The following is a 10,841-nucleotide window of genomic DNA, read 5'->3' as shown; positions in this document are numbered from 1 at the left end:
ATAAGAGTCTCCCCGAATTTTTTCAGCAAAACGGATTCAATCTCGTGGGGAGCTAAATCGTTTCCCTTCACCGTCATTGTATAGGTGGTGATATGCTCATGAGGATCCGAAGTCCCATCATACTTCGGCACGTCTGGCATTTTAAACCGCTTCGGGATCAGTTCTGGTGCTGTGCTTGGTTTGTATGGTAATTGTGTGTACTTTTTTGAGTCCGGCCCTTTCAACACTGGTGGTGCGTCCGGAATTTGATCCATTCAGGCATTTACGTCCCTCATAAATCGCATGAGTTCAATTTTAAAGGGATTGCTCTTGTTATTGTGACCGGATCCATTCCCCCCGGCCCCATCGGAGCCGACCTAACCCCTCTGGGTGTTAATGTCGAACCTCTGCTTCGTTTGGTTTGCGAGAGCTCCGGGAAGAACTGGGCCTCGCCCATTCTCGCTGTTAGAAACGCCCGACAAAGCCTGCTTCAGTTCCGTCATGACCTTATCTTGTCGTGTGAGATGGCCTATAATGGCCTCCTGTTGCTCTTGCAAAACCCTGACTGCTTCGACGACGTGCTCTTCTTCAACATCATCAGTAGTTTCCTCTCGAACATGACGCGAATATCGGCCGTCGTGGACCGGCGTGGCCTCGTTTCCCTCGTTGTGAGTATCGCTGATTGAATCCTCGTGATAAGGTTAATTTCCTTGGATCTCAACATTGTGTATGTTGTTAACATCATTATCTGCCATTTTTAATGATTTTGCTAAGAACAAAGAATCACACAAGTTAGTAACAGATGCAGGGATCAATTCAATAACACAGCTATCTATGCCCTATGGTGGGCGCTAAACTGTTTACCCGTAAAATGGTATAGTTGAATTTATACGTTTTTATAGACAAGTGAATTAATTTGATAAAAAAATAATAGATGAATTAGATAGAAATATAAGACTTAGCCTTAAAATTGAAATAGACGGCATATATCTTGGTTCCGGGCGCAGAGTTACCAGGAGCAATTAAGAACAATACAAATAAGCCAAAAAGTAAAAATGTTATTGAGTTTTTGATAGAATATAGTGTATGCTTGTCAGACAATTCGTATCCTTTACAATAATAATAGAGCTCACTATTTATAGCTGCATCTAGGGAACAAGTTCGTAGGATGAAGCTCCTATTTAATGACAATTATGAGGGCCATTGAAAGATGTGTAATAGTGGACAGTGAATGCCATATTCTCTCTAACGGATCATGCACATAATGGTGTAGAATATTCTTCATTTAATGCTATCGGATGACGACATTTATTTTCTCGTTATGAGTATCATTCTCTCCGATGACAAGCTAGATCATTGCCTTCGGGTTTAGCTATCTTCTTCCTTCGATTCCACATGTCGCTTTCTCATGCGATCATTAAATATGAACATATTTTACCCCATACAGTATTGCATCATTTGATGAGTACAATGTTTCGATAGATTATATTATTTGCCGTCCTTTCATGATATCACGCATCAACAATATGAAGAATAAACTTGCAATATTTGAAAGAAAAATTATGATACGGGTATAATTATTATATAAAAAGGTAGGGTAAAAGATAAAATAAAATAATTTAATAATAATGAAGGGCGAGATGAGAGAAAAAGACAAGGTAACGATGCGACCACACCAAATCGGTCGTTACATAAAGTGACACATTTCGTCGTTATGTAACGAGAGATTTAATGATACGATACAATAAAATTTAATTAACAAGCAAGACAAACATTGTATTTAAAGTAACAATACGATATAATACAATAGGTAACAACCATCCAAACAAGCTGTATCGTATTAATATATTAAAATGTGTGTGTGTATATATATATATATATAAAATTAAGTATTGAAAAATATGTAAGCAAAACATATGTCTTGTATTCATTAATTTAGTATAAATATTAATAAGTTTTTATCGTATAACTCTCTCTTAATTTTTTCATTGGAAATAAGATTCTATGTTAGGTTATAAAACCTTATTATACGAGGTACAACCTCATTGTGTGCTAAAAGGAGAGCTTTCTGAAGGGACATCTCCAAGTAATGATAAATAGCTATATACACTTAATTATGATTGTGTATATTCTATTTTCCACTTACTAAAAGGAAAAAGTGATGTTTGGCTATAATTATATATTTTTAATGCATTACTTACCTTACATTTAGGTGCTTTAGTGCTAAATTATACTATATTTGTGCTTAATTGAGTTTATTTTACGTGTAGATACTTTGGAGATGAAATTGGGAGCGAACTAAAAAGTTTATGTGTATTTTATACACTACAAGAATGGTTTATGATTATTTATTGATTGGAAATATTATAATGATATAATTAGACAATGATTGAAGTTTAGTATTATAAAAGAAGACGAAAGAAAGACAATTGCAAATTGAAAAAGAAAGAAAACAGGAACGAGAATTGGAAAGTTAGGCAGAAGAAATCAAAAATTATAAACGAAGCAGCAGCAGGCGAAGCGAGCAATTTTCCTCGTGTTTTGCCTCGCCACGTGAGGGTTGCAACGAGGTTCACCGCGTGTTTTGCCTCGCGAGGCGCGGTCTGTCACGAGGTGCTTCGCGTGTTCCTGGTTTCAAGCCTATTTTGTCTCCTTTTTGGTTTTGGACTTGCTTATTTCATCTAGGCCTTTTCCCTACACATATAAATAGTCATTAAACACCATTTTTTGGGAGACTTCAGACGAAGGGAGAGCACGAAGCCACCGTAGAGGTCGGAATTCATCAGATTCTATCTTTCTTCCATCAAACTTAGTAATCTTTACTTTTTCTTGATGATTTGTTGTTTTGCTACCATGTCTATGTGGAGCTAAACTTCACGATCTAGGGTTGTGGTTGTCATGAATATTGAAGTTTATTAATTATATTGCCGTTAATTCGAGTTATCATCTTTGCTTGTTTCTCTAATTCTGTGCATAATTGCTTAATTGTTTGGCTAACAGTTGAGTTCTATTTACTATCTATGCTATGATTGGGAAAGCCGTGCTTAGATTAAAGTAGAATTGGAGAGATCTTGTTTCTGAACCTGTGGCTCGGGAAAAGATTTTGCGATTAGGATAGGAATATACCTAATAGTATTGCTTAGTTGAATACCATATTATATTCATTCATGATAGATTCAAGACCATAGGAATATAGGGTTGATATATTATGGATAGACGGATAGTATTGTGGGAACATGCTATTTATATAAACGATTCGGTCAACTAGCAATCATAGATAATTTGGATTAATAGGTGTAATTACGAACTCAATAGGATTGATAAACCGACCACAACCCTAGAATCTATATTTCCCTTGGTTACGTGTTTGAATTTCGCAATAGTAGTTGTAATAGAAAAGTTAAACTTTTGATCATGTTGGACAGTAAGTTGATTTTAGTTTGCTTAGTTAACGGTTTATCTAAGTCTCTGTGGGTTTGACATCCGACTTTCGAGTCACTTTATTATTTGACGGTCACGTATAGTTGCGCGTACTTGGGGAACCGACAAGTTTTTGGCGCCATTGTCGGGGACTTAGTTATTGATTGTTTATCTAAGTTAAGCTTGTAATTGATTTCTGTTCAAGTTTTTAATTTTTCTATTTAGTTATTTTTCTAGATTAGACTTTTTCTTTTATCTTTATAGGTTTTTTTTTCTTTTTGTAGTTTTTTTTATTTTTATAACAATTTGATCTTTCTCTTAGTGTGTTCATAGTTCTCTCAACATGATATCTAGGGATGAAATATTTGGAGGTAAGGTTATTGATGAAGACGCTTGGTTGACGGAAGACTTTTATGGCCCGTCTTTTTGGTCTTGTCATGACCTGAACTCTGGGAGGTCTGAATTTGAATATGGGAGTAAGGGTTGGTATTGGGACGAATATTCACGATTAAGAGAATATGCGGATCGACGTTATCTTCTAACAAAGTTGGTGAATGATTGGTCGAAGGAGAGAGTTGATCTTGCACAAGAAATTGACAAGTTTGTCTTGGCTTTACACAACTTGGATGCAGACTTGAGTGCAAAGGTTGATGCGTTCAACGCCCAACAATTTAATGATGAGTTGTGTGAAACTAAAAAAAATCTTCTAGACCAAATTGAGAAGCTAAAACGAGAATACCAAGCATTAGACCATATCTTTCTTGAGGATGCCAATGTTGAGAAGAGTGTTCTAGAGTCATGTGAGGAAGTAGATAATGTTATATATGAAGACTCTAGTGTGGGTACTTATACAGATGTAAATATTGACGCAGTTCTAGAGTTGGAATGCATTGGTCCTCATTTCATTAATTTTTCGACATTGTGTTTGGATGATGATATGAAAATTAAGTCATTCGAGCCTCTGGAGGAGCCAACGAATGAGGAACAGTGTGCTTACATTTTGGAATTTATAATGCCGGAGAGACATAATTACATACCTCATCTGAAGGCCAAGAAGTGTAGAATGCGAAATTGGTTACTTGTCCCAATTACATTTGTCCCACCACCCCGCCAGCATAGAAAAAAGCTTGAAGCCAAATTGGGGGCTCAATTCATAAGTTTGAGATGGAGACAAAAAGTGCTTTAAGTCATGTCGCGATGTTAAATCAGGTACTTGTTGGGAGGCAACCCATCTTTACTGCTTTTTTTTGTTTTTATTTTTATTATATTATTTTTGTAGTGTCTGTTTTTATTTTTTAGAATTATAAGCATAAGAAGCAAAGCCATTAGAAGAGTGCAAAAGCGAGCTAGATAGTGAGAACTAAGTGTGGGGGTGCTCACACAAAGGACCATGCCTGGGGTAAGTCTGAGTACCTCGTGAGCCGTGATTGCTTCGGCCTTTGGCCTTCCAGGGAGCTTCTCTTACCCTCTTGATTTTATTTATGATGTGCATTGGGGACACTGCTGTCACGACCTAATTTTCCCTTTCTATAACGTCGTGACGGCACCTAGTCTCTACAACTAGGTAAGCCTAACATTTTTGCGGAATAATAAAATAAAAATATAAAGTTAACCAACTATTCAAAAATACCCAACAATCCCAAAACCCGGAACATCGTGAATCACAAACTATAGGAGAAACATCTAGTGTCTCTATACATCATAGTCTATCAAAAGAAAATACAGAAGATAATGGACATGTGGTAGAGTAGAAGGGGACTCCGGGGTCTGTGGACGCGGCAGATATACCTTGAAGTCTCCAAAGCTGTCCCGGCTCACTGATAGTGCAGCTGATAAGGAGCACATGGAGCTGCACATGAAAAACATGTGCAGAAGAGTAGCATGAGTACACCACAATCGGTACCCAGTAAGTACCAAGCCTAACCTCGGTAGAGTAGTGACGAGGTCAGGTCCGTGCCATACTGAAATATGATAATAAAGACTGAAATTTAACAAGGAAGAATTCATAAAAAGTAACATCCCAATACATAGAAATACAACAGGGGATCTCACGAGATACCGTCTCGTAGTCCCAAATGTAAATGTGCAGAGGGATCTCCCGGAATACCGTTTCGTAGTTTCAAAGTAAATATGCAAGACAGGGGGATCGTCCGGAATACAGTTCCGTAGTACTAAAGTAAATATGCAGTATATGGGGATCTCCCGGAATACCGTTCCGTAGTCCCAAAGTAAATATGCAGTAGAAGGGGATCTCCCGAAATACCGTTCCGTAGTACCAAAGTAAATATGCAGTACAGGGGGATCTCCCGGAATACCGTTCCGTAGTTCCAAAGTAAATATGCAGCGCGAACGATAGAAATACAACTACATCACGAAATTCTTACAATTTAGACTAAGTACCAGTCAGGGAAGAAGCAGGAAATTCACTAAGCATGCTGCACAGAATTCACATAAACAATTAAGACACGTAGACATGTTGTATTAGACTAAACATGATAGCTACACATATTGGAATAACTCAATTAAGAATGAAAATAGATTAGTACTCATTAAAATGGTATAACTCAAAATAACAGGAAAACATGTTGCTGCTCAGTAAGAAAAATCGGGTTTTACCACAACTAGCCCGTGTACGTACTCGTCACCTCACGTACACGGCGCTCACATATCACAATAGTTCCAAATCTTAAGGTGGATTTCCCCCACACAAAGTTAGACAAGCCTCTTACCTCGAGTCAAGCTGAATCAATCCGTAAGAATACCCTTTCCTCGATTATCCGACTCCGAATGGCCCAAATCTATCCAAACACAATTGCATATTATGAATACAACCATAATAGACTCATCTAATTAATGAAATCAATATTTTAACAAAAAATCCGAAATTCGCCCAAAAAAGTTGACCCAGGCCCACGTCTCGGAATCGGGTAAAAGTCATAAAATACGAATACCCATTCACTCACAAGTTCACTCGTACCAAAATTATCCAAATCCGATGTCTAAATCCCAATGAAAACTCAGAAATTCGGTTAGGGAACTTTTCCCCCATTTTCCTAACTTTTCAATCCAAATCTGAAATTAAATGGAGAGAACAACTATAGATTAATGAAATACAACCAAAAATGAGTTAGGAATCGTTACCCCAAAGCTCTTTCTGAAAATACCTTGAAGAATTGCCAATTTCCTAGCTCCCAAGTCAAAAATGGAGAAATGAATCAAACCCTCGAAACTCCCTCTTTTTCTGCCCAGTGAACCCGCTCCTGCGACCTTATCATCGCACCTGCGGTGCCGCTTCTGCGGCTAGGACGCCGCACCTGCAAGTTTTTCTTAAACCCCAAATCCCTTACTTGCGCGCCCAGCCTCGCTTCTGTGGGGATGCACCTGCGGATTTCCCACCGCAGGTGCGAAAACACCAGAACCAGCAACTTCAGAATTCTTCTAAGTCCAAGCTTTTACTTATTAAGCACCCGAAACTCACCCGAGGCCCCCAGGACCTCGACTAAACATACCAACCAATCCTTAAACACCATACGACACCGCCTACCATACAGAGCCTCATACGGTACCATCTGAATGATGTATTGATAACTGTTGTTGTAGGAAAACTCTGCAAGTGGCAAGAACTGGTCCCAATCACCCCCAAAATCTATCACACAAGCATAGAGCATATCCTCCAGTATCTGAATAGTGCGCTCGGATTGTCCATACATTTGAGGGTGAAATGGTGTGCTTTAACTCAAATCGAGTACCCAACTCATGCTGTACAGCTCTCCAAAACTGTGATGTAAACTGCGTACCTCGGTCAGAGATGATAGATACTAGTACGCCATGAAGCCTGACGATCTCACGGATGTAGATTCGAGCTAGCTGCTCGGAAGAATAGGTAGTCATCACAGGAATGAAATGAGCCGACTTGGTCAGCCTATCCACAATCACCCAAAATGCATCAAACCTCTGATGAATCCGTAGGAGTCCAACAATGAAATCCATAGTGATCCGCTCCCATTTCCATTCCGGAATCTCAAATTTCTAAAGCAACTCACCTGGTCACTGATGCTCATACTTCACCTGCTGGTAATTTAGGCACCGAGCCACATACTCCACTATGTCCTTCTTCATTCTCCTCTACCAGTAATGCTGCCTCAAGTCCTGATACATCTTCGCGGCACCCAGATGAATAGAGTACCGCAAACTGTGAGCCTCCTGGATAATCAACTCACGCAAACCATCTACATTGGGCACACATAGCCTGCCCTGCATCCTCAATGCACCATCATCTCTAATAGTGACCTCCTTAGCATCACCGTGCTGGACCGTGTCCTTAAGGACAAGCAGATGTGGGTCATCATACCGACGCTCCCTGATACGATCATAAAGAGAATATCGAGAGACCACACAAGCCAATAATCGACTCGGCTCAGAAATATCTAATCTCACAAACTGGCTGGCTAAGGCCTGAACATCCAAACTGCTGGTAGATATGCTAAGCTCCCCAAACTCTCTGCCTGGTGACTCAAAGCATCGGCCACCACATTGGCCTTCCCAGGGTGGTATAAAATAGTGATATCATAATCCTTAAGCAGCTCCAACCACCTCCTCTGACACAAAGTAAGATCCTTCTGCTTGAACAGATGCTGCAAACTCCGGTGATCGGTGTAAATCTCACAAGGAACACTGTACAAATAATGCCGTCAAATCTTCAAGGCATGAACAATAGCTGCTAACTCAAGGTCGTGAACATGATAGTTCTTTTCATGCATCTTTAGCTGTCTGGACGCGTAGGCAATCACCCTACCGTCCTGCATCAACACCGCGCCGAGACCAATCAATGAGGCATCACAATATACAGTATAAGACCCCGAACCTGTAGGCAATACCAATACTGAGCTGTAGTCAAAGCTGTCTTGAGCTTCTGAAATCTCTCCTCATATTCCTGTGTCCACCTGAACGGAGCACCCTTCTGGGTCAGCCTGGTCATAGGTGCTGTAATAGATGAGAAACCCTTTACAAATCGACGGTAATACTCCTCCAAACCAAGAAAACTCCGGATCTCTGTAGCTGAGGACGGTCTGGGCTAACTTTGCACTGCTTCAGTCTTCTTCGGATCCACTTGGATCCCCTCACTCGATACTATATTACCCAAGAATGCCACTGAGTCTAGCCAAAACTCACACTTTGAAAATTTTGCATATAACTTCTTTTCTCTTAAGGTCTGAAACGCAGTCCTTAGGTGCTGCTCATGATCCTCCCAACTCCAGGAGTATACCAGAATGTCGTCAATAAACACAATGACGAATGAGTCAAGATAAGGCCGGAACACACTGTGCATTAAGTGAATAAAAGTTGTCGGAGCATTGGTCAGTACAAAAGACATCACAAGGAACTCATAGTGATCATACCGAATCCGGAAGGCCGTCTTCAGGATATCTGGCTCCCGAATCTTCAACTGATGATAGATGCAACGTAAATCAATCTTGGAAAACAACCTGGCACCCTGTAACCGATCAAATAAGTCATCAATATGAGGCAATGGATACCTGTTCTTCACTGTGACTTTGTTCAACTAGCAGTAATCAATACACATCCGCATAGAACCATCATTCTTCTTCACAAATAAGATAGGAGCACCCCAAGGTGACACAGTGGGCCGAATGAAGCCCTTATCAAGTAATTCCTATAACTACTCCTCCAACTCCTTCAATTCAGGAGGAGCCATACGATATGGAGGAAAAGAGATGGGCTGAGTGCCCGGCAACAAATCAATGCCAAAATCAATATCTCTGTCGGGCGGCATGCCCGGAAGATCAGCTGGAAACACATATGGGAGGTCCCTCACTACTGGAACTGACTCTACTGTAGGGGTATCAATACTGACGTCTCTCACATAAGCTCGATACGCATCACACCCCTTCTCAACCATTCGTTGAGCTTTAAGAAATAAAATAACTCTGCTGGGAGTATACTCTAAGGTACCTCTCCACTCTAATCGCGGTAAACCTGGCATAGCCAGCGTCACGGTTTTAGTGTGACAATCAAGAATAGCATAATGGGGCGACAACCAGTCCATGCCCAAAATAATATCAAAGTCCACCATGCTGAGCAATAATAAATCGGCTTTGGTCTCAAAACCACTAAGAGCAATCAAACATGACCGATACACGTGGTCCACGACAAGAGAATCTCCCACAGGAGTAGACACATAAATAGGGGAACTCAAAGAATCCCGCAATACACCCAAATACGGGGCAAAATAAGAGGACACATAGGAATATGTAGAGCCTGGGTCAAATAATACCGACGCATCTCTATGACAGACTGGAACAATACATGTAATGACATAATCAGAAGCAACTGCCTCTGTACGAGCAGGAAGGGCATAATATCTGTCCTGGCCTCCCCCTCTAGGGCGACCTCTACCTCCTCGACCTTCACCTTGAGCTGGCTGAGCAGGTGGGGTGGCAGCTGGTGCTGTAATCATGGCCTGAGGATCCGGTGGGGCACGCTGTGGATGAGAAGTCTGTGGAGGTGCACCCCTCCTAAATGTGGGGCAATCCCTCACCATATGGAGAGTGTCGCCTCAAAACAAGCTCTGGGAGGGCGTGGCTATTGTGACTGGCTCGGGCCAGGTCTGCTGGACTAGCCGCTAGGAGCACCCCATGCAGGAGGCACGCTAGATACTAGCGGTGCATAATAAGACTCCTGGGGTTTAGAAGGAGCTGGAACACCACTGGCAGCTGGAAGAGCTGAATGAATATGGCGACTCACATAACCCCTACCATGGCGAGCTGCTGGGACACGAGCTCCGGAATAATAACCAGTCTCTCGAGACCTCTTGGCCTCCCTCTCTTCTCTATCTTGGGCAAGCATGCCCTCCAATCTCCTGGAAATACTCACAACTTGATAAGAAATATCCATCTCCAACTCTATGGCTATACTAATCTGGATACTGAGGTGGAGTCCCTCAATAAACCGTCGAACCCTCTCTCGAACTGTGGCAACCAAGGCCGGTGCATGTCGGGCCAAATCACTGAAGCGAACTGCATGACATAGTCATAGCACCCTGGCACAGCTGCTCAAACTCCGTGCGCCATGAGTCCTTGAGGCTCTGAGGGACATACTCTCTCAAAAACATATCCGAGAACTGAGTCCATATAAGTGAAGCTACCTCAACCGGACTACTCAACTCATAAGCACGCCACCACTGATAGGTTGCTCCTCTAAGTTGGAATGTAGTAAAAGAAACCCCGCTCATGACTACTCAACTCATAAGCACGCCACCACTGATAGGTTGCTCCTCTAAGTTGGAATGTAGTAAAAGAAACCCCGCTCATCTCCGCTACGCCCATAGTACAGAGAATACGATGACACTCCTCCAGAAAACCTTGAGCATTATCTGTAGCCAATCCACTGAAGGTAGATGGGTGGTGCTTCTTGTACCTCTC

Source organism: Nicotiana tabacum, chromosome 13, assembly GCF_000715075.1.
Source record: "Nicotiana tabacum cultivar K326 chromosome 13, ASM71507v2, whole genome shotgun sequence".
In the NCBI taxonomy this organism is placed as follows: domain Eukaryota; kingdom Viridiplantae; phylum Streptophyta; class Magnoliopsida; order Solanales; family Solanaceae; genus Nicotiana; species Nicotiana tabacum.
Note: the sequence above shows the minus strand (reverse complement) of the source record.